This window comes from Empidonax traillii, unplaced genomic scaffold (assembly GCF_003031625.1).
Source record: "Empidonax traillii isolate 1590-97213 ecotype Southwest subspecies unplaced genomic scaffold, ASM303162v1 scaffold116:size1738432, whole genome shotgun sequence".
In the NCBI taxonomy this organism is placed as follows: domain Eukaryota; kingdom Metazoa; phylum Chordata; class Aves; order Passeriformes; family Tyrannidae; genus Empidonax; species Empidonax traillii.
Genome location: NW_020955309.1, coordinates 571,681 through 585,983, shown reverse-complemented (window position 1 = coordinate 585,983; position 14,303 = coordinate 571,681).

Below are 14,303 nucleotides of genomic sequence, written 5' to 3'. Positions count from 1 at the left end.
CTTCCCAAACCTTCCCTTCCCTTCCCAAACCTTCTTAACCTTCCCAAACCTTCCCTTCTTCCCATTCTTTTCTTCAAAAAAATTAAGGATCTGTATTCTCACTATTTCTTTCTACATCCCATCATGCAGAAGATGCAGAAAAATAAAAATGGAAAAGGAATTTTCTTCTTTTTTTGTTCGGAACAAAAAAATAAATTGATGACTTGAATTGCCCCTGATGAAAATTCCCCATCTCTCATTTATACAGTGACATGTCATCTTAGTGGGAGCTGTGACTGGTCAGCAGGCATTTCTTTTCCTCCCCATCCCTTCATTACTACCCAGAATGCTATTTTTGTTTCAGGTTTTACACAATGTTCTCCAATTGTGTTTTAACTCCCTTCTTCTTTTATACCTTCTGAGAAATTCTAAGGGCTCCTCACCCATTACGTTCATTCATTCTCATTTACTCCCTCATTTTAATCCGAGCATATTTCCCAAGATCTAGCAAGCTTTGAGATCACATAGTAGAAAAGCTTTGAAAGAAATGAAGGAGCTCAAAATGCTGAAAACATCAACTATTTTCTCTTGATTGCAAAGTGATGTATCTCCTCCTGACCTTTGGCTTTCTAAGGTTAGACCACACTTACGTAAACTTTCAACCAGCTTTTAAACAGATCCATTTTTAATGTCTGAGATTATAGATATAATTCATTTTCCAGATAAAAGTGGATTACTACTTTATATGATACACTAAAATTCAGAGAAAATTCACCCAGCAGATGAAGTGTGTCCAGGAGTGTCTTTCCAAGTCATCAGGACTTAAGTGAGAGCTTATACTGCAGGACTCATTTTACATGGTGATGTCTCCAAATCATTAGGTCTCCATTGCAGTGCATATTGTAAAATAAAAGGGGAAATAAAATACCATCCTTACACAAAAAATTCTTTGCAGGCTACTTATACAACATGGGCAGCAGGCCTGAAGTCAGTCTGCTTGTAAAACAGAGTTGCAAATAAGATGAAGCCTGTTAGACCTACTCACCATGTCATTTTGTTCTGTTTTGTTCTTTGCACAAAATACCTTCCCTACAGGTTACTGCACAACAGTTCATCTCACAGTGAATATTCCTGCACGGTGGTTATGGCTCACAAGCCAACTTGAATCTGTATCCCACAGGAGGGAATGTTTTTCATTGCTTTCTGCATTGCTCTTCTGCCCTTGATTGGAACAAGCTGCTGTCCCTGGGGTAATCCTTGGGCCACTGCCCATTGCTGTGAGTGATGTCAACACATTTTTGAATGTGTGGCTATTAGCACTCTTTCCAAACAGGTTTCAAAAAAACCCTTCTTGCACTACATTGTGATTTGTTTAGTAGACATTCCCTCTCCCTTTCCCCCCTTGCTATTGGATGGAGTGACTGATTTTTCTTTTTTCCAATTTAAACAAGCAAACTATGTAAATTGTTGCTTGCTGACCCCAATTATGCCTTACAGCTTCTTGGAAGACCAGACAGTTTACTCCCTTCTCCTGAGTCAATAGCAACAAGTAGATGAAGGTTTGAATGAAAGTCTAGTTTTCCACTTCAAATGAAGGGTGGGTCTGGGTGGAGGGATGCAGGAGAGATGCATATGCTACTCCTCCTTGCACTGGTGTAAGTCCAAGATATTGATGGGGTTGAGGGGCTGAAAATTTCACCCTGGGAATTAAGTCATTGGATAAAGCAAGAATGATAATTTGGCCCAGTCTGTGGGAAGATCTAGGAGACCAGAGACCAGACTCTCATTCGTGTTTAAAACAACCATTTGAGCCACTTTTTCCTTTGTTGAAATTATCCAGGAATAAGGAAGCCTTTTGGAAAGTGGCCAGAAATAGAGAGTGGGTCCCTCTGGGTGAGCACTGGATGGTGCATCCCCTCCACTAGCTGGGTTCCTACAGGGAGACAGCTGGGATGCTGTGATGAGAGCTGTGTGGCAGAAGTGCTCTGCTGGCTGTGGTGGGGGTGCAGCACTGGCACCCCTGAGATATCAGGGGGCTGGGATGGTAGGAAAGGTGGTGGTGGAAGGGAACTGAAAGCTAGAACTGCCTGTTATTCAGTCCTCTGGGGGACTGCACAACAGGAACCACCTCTGTTATCAGCACAAACTTTGCAAGGGACAATTCCTGCATTATTTGGCACAATTGGCCTGCTGTGGGTGGGGAGGCTTAATCAAGATTAAGGAGCCTGCTTGAGAGTGAAAGGTGCTGTGTAAGTATAAAGTCGACTTTCACGATCTGCTCTGTGTCTCTAAGTCAGGGAATAAATCCCCCTCTGTACTCCAATTTACAGCACTAAGAAGAACTGTGAGAGACAGTTCAGATCAGTCTTGCCTCCAAGCTTGTCACACGCTCCACATTCCCTGCTAGTCAGTCCTGTATATATTCATGCATAAGTATCTTTATTTCTGTATATACATTTATGTACTGATACAAAATTCTGAAAATTTTGTCAGTCAACTCCATAGCTCCACAGAAGATCGATGATGTTCTTTCATTCTTCAGCAATTTCTGATGGTGATAGCAATCATATATGCATTTTTATAAGACTTTATAGGCAAGAATTTTAGAATCACTCAGCTGGGCATCAGTTTGATTAGAATATAATGTACATTTGGACATGTGATCCTAAAGGACTGTGCAGTTCTCTAGTCACAAGTGCTTACTACAGAATAAACGAGTTAGCACACTGCAGCTTCAAGAGCAGAGAGCTAAGGTCAAGATGTGAAACTATTTCAGATAAAAATAGCAGCAAGGGTTTGTAGCAGATGGTAAAAAGCCCAAGTTCTGAAATCTGTGCCTTTGTGATGTTCTGGTTTTGCCTATCTAAACTAGTCTTATGAAATCCTTCTTTGAGTGTGTTTGCACACACACACACACCAGTCTTACCTTATGGTGACAGTGGAGAGGAAGCCTTTGAAATTGTTTTAAATATTTTGGAGGAATGCTTTATAAATGAGGAAAATAAGTCTTCAGCTGAAGTGAGGTTTGAGCTCTGACTAGTTCACTTACATTGCATGTACCACCAGACCACCATGAACTTCACCATATCTGACTGCCCCAGGCTAGCAATGGCAGGTCTCCCAGCATGAAGATCATGGCATGCAGTTTCAAGAAGAATGAATATTGTTAGGGAAAAGGACAAAGAAAATGAAAGAACTCATAAATTAGTCACATCTTGCCTTTTGAAATGGTTGGAGAGTTCAGGAATCATAAATTACAAACAATTCTGGATAGATTAAATTATACTTGTTAGTCCTCTCAGACGTGTAACTGACAGAGAGCAGATGTCCAGCCACTCCAGTCCTATGAATCTTTCAGCCAGTTTCAAAGTCGGAGTGCAAAACAAGGAATTTCTGCTAACAAAAGCTCTGTTGCTTTGAAAACTCTGAACATGCACCAGTGGTGGTGTTCCCTGAAATGTTTTTTTACATGACAGAATAGAAATGTGAATAAAGTCAGTAAAACCACTCGCATTAGTTTTAATCAAGCTGGCACAGATAAAATAGCTGCCAGTGTAAGTTTTTGTGTTAACCAACAACAAGATTCAAACAGGAACTCACAAGGAGGTTAACAGTTAGTGTCCCATTTAGTGGCAGTGGCTGAAAGAAAACTCAAATATGCCTGCCTGTGACACCATCACAGTGTCATGCGTTGTGTCATGTTCCTAGTGGGGCAACATTTTTCCAAGCATAAATGGAGCAATATCTGTTGCAGAATGCAGCAAGGCCGCAGTCTGGCCGCATGGAAAAGAATGTAAATAAGAGGTGAATGTCCAATCATATGTGAAAGCTAGTGGTAAATATAGATATTAGAGCTAAGAATAGAGTTAGTATGTAAGATTCTAGGAGACAGTGTGTGACAGCAGCTGACTGTTAAGGCTGTTACCAATCATAGAGTTAGATTACAGAATATTAATGATCTCATTATATATCCTATATAAGCTGTAATGTACAGTCAATAAACGAAGCTTGCTTGACACTCATATTGAGCCTCCCTGCTTTCCCTCGCTGTAACAAATATCTACCCGGTAAACCAGTGTGTAAGCCCTCAATGTGGTGGAAATGATGTCATGAGTTGGTGATAATATCGATTCCTTTCACAATCTATCTGTTCATCTTTCTGTCTATCTACCATTTCGTATAAAAGTATGACAGAATGAAAGCACGGCAGAGGGTTTACATACTTTCATACCCTCTTGCAACCTTCTAACTTGTTAAAAGTTAAAAAAAAAATCCAAAAAATTGAGGCATCAGTCCCCCCTTCAGAGACAGACAAAGGGGGTTAAAATTTATTTGCCTATAAAACTGCTTCGAGTAATTTAGATGACACTTTTCTTGTCATTGTCATAGTAGATTTGTCCGAAAGAGGTATTACTTTGCCTCTATCTGTAAATATACCATGTAGAATTAAGGATAATTCAAAGTTAGCCATAAATGTGGCTGGCAAAAGTAATAGTGTTAGATATTGTGCTTCATATCATATGTTTTAAATCCTTTCTTGTCACTGTTTATTTTAGTTAACATTTATTGTGAGGTATCGTTCATTAATTTCACAATGTGTATTGTGGTGTTTAGTAAGTTGCCTCCTTAATAAATTTCAACTCTTGACATGAAAAAGATATGAAAATAAAACCTTTGCTATGTGCTGTGCATATGTAGAGAATTCTGCTTCAAAAGTAATCAAGAGGAGAATTATTTTGCAACTTCCCTTATCTCTGATACTGCAAGATTACCCACTACATCTGTCACTTTGCCTATTATTTTTGCAGTTTTCTAGGTTGCTTTTAATTTTTCTACTGAAGTTCATTCAGTATATGAGATGAGTCTTTGCATTGGACTTCATAATTTTTTCTAGTATTTCAGGACAGGTATTTTTGCTTTTTGCCATGTAGAGCTTTCACCATTGCTTTCACCTATTTGCTCAGCCTTGCATAAAAATTACCAATTAGCATTTTGCATAACTCAAAGGGACACCTGAACTTAAGGGAACTAAAGTTTTTTATGATAAAGAAGAGGTTGGTTTCTAAAGAAATTCCTAAGGAAATTTTTATATCTGGCAGTGTTGTCCTGTTATTTGATATTCCTTTTACTTCCTTGTTATATATTTATTAGTAGTTGCTGTCTTTAACTTTTCATTTTCATCTGTGAATCTTAGCTACATTACAATTAGAAGATTAATTTTTTTAATAGTATATAAAGAACTATTTCTACTATTTTTGAAAGGCTTTGCACAGATTTTCCTGTAGATTCTGTAGTATTTGAGAAGAGGTTTAAGTTAGAAGTCTCCATTAATTTCTTTATTTCTTCTATATTGAAGCATTACAAGGCATACACACTTCTAATTTGAAGCACACACTTTACATTCACTGGTTTCATGCACAAAAATCATTATGAGTCCATTAATTTTTGGAAGTCCTTCCAGTTATAGAGTTTCACTCACTTTTACAGAATAATGATGACTTTGTAAACAATCCATTATTTCTGTTGGATAGTGCTCAAATACTTTATATAGTCATTGAAAAATGAGTCTGGAAAGGAATTCTAGTTATTCATTTTTAAGATTTCAAGGGATGGAGATTGTATACATTACCTATGAGATGCATTTTCCTTATTTCCCGAGAGAAGATTGTCACATGTGTTTTTTCATAACTCCTTCTTTACCTCTTCAGGATAAACAACACTAGCTTTTGAATCTTTCCCCATGGGTTTAATTTTCTGATTGTTGGGGTGGGGTTTTTTGGTTTGTTGGGTTTTGGTTGGTTGGTTGGGTTTTTTTCATTCCCATTGCCCTCTTCTGCATTTTTAACATTTATATACTTTTTGAAATTACTCAAAGCTGGCTTTTGTTCAGCTTTTCAAACAACTCAACTTTGGTGTGTAGCTGAGGAGCTGCTGCTGTGCCAGGTGCTCCCCATCTTGTACTGCTGATTATCCCTGTCTGAAGAAAGTGTGTCACACTTGTACTCATTAAGCTGAGAGCATTTTCAGAACATCATCTGTGCTGTTTTTCAGGGTTGTTTTGGTTCCTTCCTGCTTTGTCACCTGCACATTTTACTGATATACTTTGGGTTTTTTTCCATCCTAGTCGTTTCTGAAGATGTTGGACAGGATCAAGAATGAGGTCACCTAAAGAATGTCACCTAAAGAGTGTTTTCTCATGTTTCCTCTCATTCTGGCAGTGAAGTATGCTTAATGGATTTCTGAGAGCTTTTTCCAAGCTATTTTGCCCCCATTTCACTGTTCATGTTCCAGTGCTGCAGAATGTCAAAAATGTCATTTGAAACTATGTCACCAGCCTTCTTCAGGTACATGACACCTCATAACTATCACTTCTCCTCAATGCACCAAAGCCATTATTTTATCATCAAAAGAAATTTGGTTCTCTACGATGGTTGCTGCTTGACAAATCTATGTTTGTTATTTACTCATTTCCTTGGTTTCTTCTGAGAACTTGTACATTATTTTTCACAGAATTTTTTTTGAGTTTGAAATTCAATCTTATGGCCCTTGCATCACAGTAAATTCTCGTTCCCCTCCTGCTTTGAGATGAGATTTAAATATTCAACTTCCAGCCCTTTTGCTTCTGTTTCGATGGAGAAAAAACACACGGAATAGAGTATTTGTTGTATCCTTAGTGAGGTGGTCAGAAGACACTGAAAAGCAGCAAGAACTTTATATATATATATATGTAATTTAAGATCCTGAAATGATTTCAATGAAATGATTGTGCTACCAGGCTGAGCAGTACCAGGGGTTGTACCTAGGTGGTAGAGTAATGTTATTGGTGTAGTTTCAATGTGTGAATAGTCCGCTCCATATTTTTAATCTGAACCAGCTTCCAAAACATTTTCAGATAAACTTACAGAGGCAGCCTAAGCCAACCAACAGCTTCCAGAGTCCTGCCCTATTGTCGTGGTACTTCAATACCCCCCAAAATTAAAGCAGAAAACAAAAAAGACAATAGGTGCATGTATACACAGCTAATAAAGAGCTAGCAAACGAAAGAATTTTATGCTTCCCTTAAGAAAACTAAAACCACTCTACTAAAATCTCTCCTCTCGGATCAGCAAAACAGCAGGCCTCACCCCTTATGAGCAAATCTGGCCACAGGGAACCTGCTGCCTCCAACTTCGCCCGAAGAGGTCTGACCAAACAACTTCCTTCCCCCTTGTATTAATATGTCTGCTTACGTAAAGAATAGCATGGAATATCTGGGATGTGGACACTTCCTTAATTATGACCTGGTTTTCAGGGAGAGGCCAGCATGGGGCCTAAAACCAAACTACTACACATTTTGGAAGATATGAGGGTTTAATACAATGTGTGTCAAATGACATGAGAAAATAAACTGTCACACATTCCATTTTTCCTGCAGAAAAGTAACATTCTGTCTCAGAAAGAAACCTATTAGCCCAGTATATCTGAGGCCTTTCCATACTAAAGATCTTAACTTTTGGTGATGATATGGTGTTAGGCAGCTGCTGTTACCTGATTTATCATGAAAAATGATGCAGTAAAGATATTAATTAAAAACTTCTGTCTCTCTCTGATCTGTAAAAGTTGCAATTCATTCCTTTGCATTGTATAGAAACAAAATTAGAAGTGCTTCTCTTTAAGTGTTTTCTCTGCATTAAAATCCAAACAAAAATACCAACAATTGTTGAATACTTAGTTGGACTGCCTTGCAAAAAGATGTTTTTGGTGGTAAATGTGCACATGTGCTGGGTAAGGATGTGGGTGACTTGCAGATGGACAAATTGGATGTTCCTTTAGTGTATAGATGTGTTAAATAACATGGGGAGCTAATTGCAAGTCTTACTTTTAAAAACATAAAGCTTAAACTTTTTTCCAGTGTGCTTTGTCATTTTTTTTCCTACAGAGAACTGATATGATGCAATTCAGATTTCAGAAGCTCTGGGATTCCTTTTGCTTCATGATCTAGTTCACTGCAATAAGGTACAATATTTGTACCTTCAAATTTTGACATTGTCCCCCTTGTCTTTTAGTTCCAACATTTTTATAGCTTGTTCAGTCCTTTTCAACATACCTTGCCTTAATGACCCATCTTTTCAAACTAACACCATATTTTTGATTGTCATTCCACCATATTCAATCTGGACTTGTATTATGTTGTTCCCTGAGGATCAACAGCATCTCAGTAAAACCAAAATACTAAATGAAAACCATTAAGAACCTAAGTACCTACTGAAATAAAAATATGAAAAGTGAAAAATACAGGCAAAGATTTTGGGTATCTATCTCTGCACCACTCTGTTGTAAATCTTTATTATCCTTGCTGCTTTTTAAATTTAATATTCAACATTTTTTATCTATAAATGTTACCAAAATTAAATAGCAATTGTTAATATAATTAATTAAAACATTAATGGGTAAATATTTATATTGAGGGATTGTGTTTAATTATTTATGTCCCAAACTGAGAAAAAAAATAAAATTAAAGCTTCACTGAAACAGTAAGTTTCCCCTGACTGGAGATGCGATAACAGACTTTTCTGGTCCTCTTGAAAAAGAAATAAAGAGATGAATCTAACTCAGTGGCAAGCACAGGAAGATAAAGTTTACCCAATTCACTACAGGCACTGATAGAACAAAGGGAGACTTCCAGGACATGGTAAATGACATTCAACCAGTCAGAACTTTCTACTCTTAGAAGTTTTCTTCTGTGTTTGAGAAATTATACTTCTGAAGTGTACTAAATAATCACATTATGCCCAAGAGAAGAGAATTGTCTTTCTCAGAGCAAAACATGGAAGCTAAAAGCAAATTTCCATGAATGTTCTAATGAGGATCCCTCATCCATGTACCACATATATGTCTTTTATGAAAATCCCTGGGAAAAATTAATTCCCTAAATGAAGTGTTCAGATCCAGCTTTGATATCTATACAGGTAATCGGCAGTCAACTGAGACCAAACAAAAGATCATATGAAACAAGTCTTATTAAATCCACAGAGAAGCAAATAGTTTTCAGCTTAGATGTTTGTGGTTTATGGTCCTAAGCCCACCAATCAGTTCTGCCTACATTTAAACTCAACCTCAAAAAGGTCCCATTTTTAGGCAAATTAATTCTTTATATATTTAGAATTAAGGTGAGATTTCAGTGCTTGGATGGAGTGAGGTCTATTTTTGTAACTTTTTTGGGGGGGTATGTTTCTTTTTCTCCTGTTCAGCCCTTTTTTAAATTCACTGAAGTTTGTCCTAACAGTGCCTCAGCTGAAGGGAAACTAAGTCATTCTAGTGGTTAGGGTGGTTCTTGCTCAATGTGTGGATGTTTGGGTAGTTGAGTGAATCAGGGAAATATTACCATCTGAACTCTGTGACTTCTTTCCTTCTGTTTCTTTTAGCTGAAACTAAACACTCTCCATGTGTTTTAGGGTTAAAGGACTTCTATTGTTTGTAGACTTCGAAGAAAACCTCTAGTAAAAGCAAAACGGTGATATGCTGTCTGTGAGACAATGCAGAGCTATTGGTATGTGAAACAATAAATATTCCCTACATTTTTGGGCTGCAAATGATGTATATAAATGATAACTGCTTTATCCTATCTCTGTCGTGGGAGCTACAATAAAAGCAGCACTAGATTTAATTGTCCTTTCATTGCTCACCAGACTGTCACTGGACTTTATAGTTTAATTTGCATTTGGTTACCCTGTCCATGGACATGGCCTTTCACACACTCAGTCCATGAAGATGAGATGACACCATTGAACAATCTCCATCTTCATGTCATGCATGTAAACTGACATAAAAATAAAAACAATCTCATTTTTTCCTAACTTCCTTCCCTCCTTCCTTCCTTCCTTCCTTCCCTCCTTCCTTCCTTCCCTCCTTCCATCCTTCCCTCCTTCATTCCTTACCCCCTTCCGTCCTTCCCTTCTTCCTTCCTTCCTCCCCTCCTTCTTTCCTGTGCATTTTGATCTGCATATATACACATGTAAGGACATATAAACACACACATATTAACATATTAATTTATGTGCATAAGTTCTTATTTATGTGCACATACCTATGATGCATATGCATAAACAAATAACAAACAAGCTGATACTCCTTTTTTTTTCCTCCCCCACCAAAAAATGCTTTTGGTTTCCTTATATCTGCGTATTAGGAAATATTCCTTATTTCCCCTTTGAAATCATTAAAATTTAGAAAGACTTCACATCTTCAAAATAATTTTAAAGCAAAAATTTGTCTAGGTGAAAAGTTTGTCTAGCTGTGTCTATGGATTCAAAAGCAGCATTGAGAAAATACTACTTCTAGTGCAGCTTGCATAAATACCTGGCATGTTCCAACTGCTATTAATGAGCCTTGGCAATTTATTCATGGGACTGTAAAGTTATGGATGAATGCTGGATTAAAATCTTTGTTTTGCAAGCTGTTTGGATGGACACAGTTGCAGCAAACTCTACTGGTTGCCTCTCCTGCACTTTGCAAGTCAGCTATACTTCTTTTGCTTATCTGTAACATCAGTTCACCTCAGAATGAAATCCTGTTGATAACTGTTTCCTGAGAAACACTGGGTTACATTCATCTTTAGTCTCTGTTGGCTTCTGCGGTCTGGCACAGGCCACAGCACAATTGGCAAATTCTTTGACAGAAAGAGTAGATGATGCTTGAAACCACTTTATCTCAAGGATCGTATGCACAACCAGCTCTTCCCCAAACACAAGTGATATCATCTTTCTTCAGATATCCATGGCACACCTAATTTTCATAGCTGCGCAAGACCCATCCTCTTGCTTTAAGTAAAATTATTGCATGTGTATCTGCACACATATGCATGAAAATATGAATGCACATGGACACACAAAAAATCTATATCAATATACAAGTTAATGTTTGCTTTGCATGGTAATGTCCAACAAAGAGTATTTTGTCTCACTGTCCATTCTAATTTTAAGTGATTAATTTTCCACTATTCACTTTTCTTTCTCTTGGTGAAGAAAAATCGTTTTATCCACCTGCAGTTTCTTAATTACTTTCGTATGCCAGATAGTCTTTTGCTTCATGATTTTACAGATGATCTGGACCTAGTGGGATTTTTGTGAGGGCTCGTCACTCATATTAGTGTTTAAATAATCATATATTTTTAATCTTTTTTAAAAGGCTATCCTCATTTATTACTCACTTATTTCTGCAAACTATATCTACATGCAGAAAGATGAGTGCCAGGAACTGAAGAATTTCAGTAATCGGCTTTGTAATTCTGACACAGACCATGTTCTGTGTGCAGAAATAAAATTAGGTCCAAACAAGACAGTGCCCTACATTGCGCATTTGTATTTGAGCTCCAAACATACATTTGTATGTCTTATGGAAACATAAATACAGAGCATAGCAGGGATATGAAAAAACATACAGACTGACAGGAAAGAGAACCAGTTTTCCCTAGTGAACCTTGAGTGACAGTCAGTGTCCTACAAACTTGGATTATGCCAGGTATCCAACTGCAGGGATTGTCCAAGCGTGGAGAAGTTCTCCACTCTGATTTCTTGCCAAATTGAGGTGCATGCAACACACATTTCCAAGGGTGCCACACCATTTATTTATAACAGTTTTGTGCAGAAGGTACAAAAGTTTCTTCTTGCTTTGATGTGTGTGACCACTCTAAAACTTAGCTCCACAAAGAAAGGTTAAATTGACCATTATTCAGTCATTTTCCATGTGGTCATCTTGCAGATAAAGCTACAAAGTCTTCATAACTGCTTTGGTTTCTAAGATAGCAACCCAGCAAATCTTTCTTGCCTTCAGAAGAATTGTTTCAATAATGAAAATGGGCAATAATGCTACTGAGACTCAGCACCCACCATATTGCGGCTAAGGTGAGAGAGTGCTTTTCTATGGACTTGTCTTCCTTTTATTATTATTACCTGTGATTTTTGTGAGTTACTTACTACTATTTCTCCAGATTCCTGTAATGACGTCTGTCCAGACAGCCTGTCTCCTTTGGGAAAGTACAAAAGTCTTGAAGTCAGTGGAGCTTTTGAGGACAGAAGTTCTGAAACCATTGGGGTTGGTGTGCCTGTAAAGGCCAGTGCCACTGGGTGACAAGCAGTGCTGATTTTTGTGAATTAAAATGTTTATTAAAACATTCTCCTGCTACTTTTTATGGAGAATAGTACCAGGTGGCAGAGGGGTTACAGTGTCTTGTTGAAGCTGTGCTAGGGTTGAGTTCAGTCTCAACTCCAAAATCAGCAATATGAGAAAAAACAATGATAGCCTGTGCTAGAACTCTCATTGTTACTGTCAATGAACCTAGATATTAAGATCAGAGACAAGACAAAAGGAGGTTTAGAGTTTTCAAATATGTGGCATTAAAGAAAATAGAATGAAACAGTATCAATGCTTCTTTCTCATATCTTTTCCAAAACAGCTTATTTGTTATTAGCCTGTGAGAAAAAAAAAAAAAAAAAAAGCAGCTTTGTACTAAATATATCATTTTTCCTTAAATTTGCTTTCTGCTCTGTTCCTTGCTTACAAGTGCCAGTAATAAGTATGACAATGAAATATGTATTTAACGGAAAACAGATGCTCCTGATTAACATTGTTATCTAAAAACAAAAATAACAAAACCTAAAAGAAAAATAACTCCTTCAAACTCTTGTCACCTTCAGGTGACAAGAACTTTTGTTGAAAGGATTTAACTTGGAAGATTCACCTGACTTCTTTGGGCTGACAGACCCCCACAATCAAAGGATATTTCCACATAGCCAAATTCAAGGCCAAAAAGGTTAAACTAGAGAGTGATATGTGGAATTTTAACATGGACTGCTGAAACCTGGAACTGGTTGACCTCAAAAAGGGCTGAGGTATGGTGGGTAACACATATGAACAAGTGTTCCCAGAGTGATGGTGTAATCAAGACAGCAATGGGCATGAGGAGGTAGAATTAGGATTATAAAATAAGCATGGGACCAGAATACCATTTTTAATCCTGCAGGCCACATCCACAATGGATTTTGGAAAATCTGAGTGGGTACATGAAAGAGTTTCAGGAATTATTTGAGGTTGAAAAAAAAAATCTGTCTTGCAGTGAGAAACTTTAAAAAGCTAAATCTACTTCATCCAGAAACAATAAGAGCTGATGTAATTATAACATGCAAGTACCTACATGGAGAAGAGATTTCTGACCCAAAATGCTCTTAACCCATAAATGGCAGAACACAAGGCAACACTTGGAAGCTGAAGGTAGCCAGGTTTAGATAAATAAAGAGAGGGGGTTTTTTTGTTTCATTTGGTTTTGGGTTTTGTGTGGGTTTTGTTGTGGTTTATGTTAGTTTTCTTTTTTCTTTTCTTTTTTTCTTCTTTTTGGAGAACATAGTTAACTGTTAGAATAACTTACCTTTGGGGCATGGGGAACTCTCCAATCTTTAAATCAAGATCAGTATCTTTCAAAATAAGATATAGTATAGCTCACATAGAAGCTCTCACCTCATGCAGAAATGGCTGGGTGAGGCTCTTGGCACAGTAAGATGATCTTGGAGATCTCTTCTGAGCTTGCTAAAAATTTTAATGTCTGCATGCAGTGTGCATATATTCCACTGTACAGTACTGATTTTTAAAAAGCTGAAGACTGACTTTTTTTCTCTTCATAAGGTATTAATACAAACCTAAGAGCGTTTGGAACACATCAGTCCTTGAATCACACTCTTAATAAATGTTGCACTTAGCCTGAACATCTGGAATTTTTTCAGTTTGAAAACAATTGTCAAAGGCAAGTTAATCTAGTTAACCTAGGCTTAGTTAACCTAGGAGGAGCCTCAGGACACACTTCTCTGAGTTACCCATGAACAACACACAAGGATCAAAAGGACTTATTTCTTGTTCTTACTGCTGTGGATATGGGCCAGAATTAACGAGAAGTGTCTAAGTGTAGTTGTGCAATATCCATTTGTGTATCCAAGTATTCCCTCTCAGATATCCTTTTCATTAATATTTGAGATGTATCTTGAGCTCCAAAACTGTAAAAAATGCAGAGACCAGAGGAACTAAAGTGGGGCAGCACCTCACCTTGACCACCTGTTTATGAGAAACTGTGTGAATGGAATGGGAGATCTTGCCACATCAGGCAAAGAAGTAATAAAGCAGCAAGCTCTTTCACAGAACAGTTTTATTTGTGAAGCTGACAGGTCTTGTCATTAACTGGAGAAGTGGAGGTGCTTGTAATTTAAAGAACGATGCTGACACAGGCATTCTGGGGGGCAGCAAACCTATTTGGTCCTGTAGACAGGTGTGAGAGAAGCAGAAGGGAGGTAGGATGGTCT